The following is a 1,523-nucleotide window of genomic DNA, read 5'->3' as shown; positions in this document are numbered from 1 at the left end:
CCCGCCCTCCCGCTCCCTCCCCTCCCGCCTGCGCCGAGGGCCAACTCCAGCCCGCGGACCGCGCGCGCCGCGCCTAGCCTGCCCCGGCCGGGCCCGCCTCTGCGGAGCCGGCGGCTGCAGGCGGGGGACCACTTGGGAAGCGGCGGAGGTGGGGGCGGGGGTGGCGGTCTGCTGCCGCTAGCGTGTCAGCAGCAGTCCCTTCGTCCTGGGGGAATCCGCAGAATTCTTATAAAATCCACCATCCTGCGGGGAGCCAATGAGGTTCCCAGGTGGAACAGCCTCAAAAGAACTGCAAACTTTCTAACGCAGTCTCAGGTCATAGAGCATCCTTTCTGCTTGTATCAGTTGGTGGTGTGGAGGTGGGGTGGGAAGAGACCGCCCGCGAGGATAGGAGAAGTCTTAACGGTTACTCTCCGCCTGCCGGGTCTGACACACACACACCCATGCAAATATATTCACATTTGCATACATATCTATAAGCATGCACACATTCATACATACTTAGAAATGGACAAATATATGTACACATGCATACATATCTATACACACATATATAAGCACAGGCATACACTCATACATGCACACGTTTATGCACACATATACCAGAAGCACACACATGTGCAAGCTTTAGCATTTTCGAAGCTTGAAGCTCTCAGGAGCCTACCATTCTATAGTGCTGAAATTATTTCTCTGCAACATGGTAGAGGAAGGCCTTTGACTACATTTGACCAATTCCTGTCTTCCTGATGGAGCCTGTTTTCCATCGCGCACGCGTGTGTGTGTGTGTGTGTGCGTGTGTGTGTGTGTGTGTGTCTGTGTGTGTGTGGCCTTTGTTTCCTTACACCCCTAATAACAACTGCTATCTCAGTTTACCAGCTGCTTATAATGTATTAAAAGCTGCTGCCCAGTGTACTGATACTCTATGCTAATGGAAGTGATCCCTAGTTGGTATTGTCAGATGGAAAATGGGATCATTGCTATATGCCTACAGTAGCAAACTTATAAGGAGAAAAGTAGCCTCTCTCCTGGATGGCAGCATGATTCAGGAATGCACTGAGCAGCAAGGGGAAGAGCTGAGATGTCAGCAGATTTTGAGATGGGGCAGAGAGGGCCACTCCCAAGTCCTGCAGTATAGCTAATCTCCACAGGCATACCTGGGAGCTCACTGCCATGCTTCTCACTAGCTTTGACATCTGTTCTAGCTTCTAAGAATGACCACATGTTATCTACAGTACAGTCATAGTTTGTGATCATCTTATGGAACTCTTAGCGTGGTAAGATTCTCCTTAGTGAAGCTTTCACAAGCTTTCCAAGACGGAGCTGTTTCCTACGCTAGCGCTGTGCACATTTCACAATGACACTTCCGTACATTGGCTGTACTTTTTTGCAATGTCTTTTTCTCCCCCAGTAAGCTATGAACTCTTTGAAGGCAGAGACAAAATCTTACTCACCACTGCACCCTCAACACCTAATGTAGTGAATTACAGTAATGGTTCAATAAATAGTAGATTAATTCCACAGAC

The sequence above is a fragment of the Ailuropoda melanoleuca genome, chromosome 16 (genome assembly GCF_002007445.2).
Source record: "Ailuropoda melanoleuca isolate Jingjing chromosome 16, ASM200744v2, whole genome shotgun sequence".
Taxonomy (NCBI): domain Eukaryota; kingdom Metazoa; phylum Chordata; class Mammalia; order Carnivora; family Ursidae; genus Ailuropoda; species Ailuropoda melanoleuca.
The sequence above is the reverse complement of the archived record's forward strand: the minus strand, read 5'-3'. Positions refer to the sequence as shown.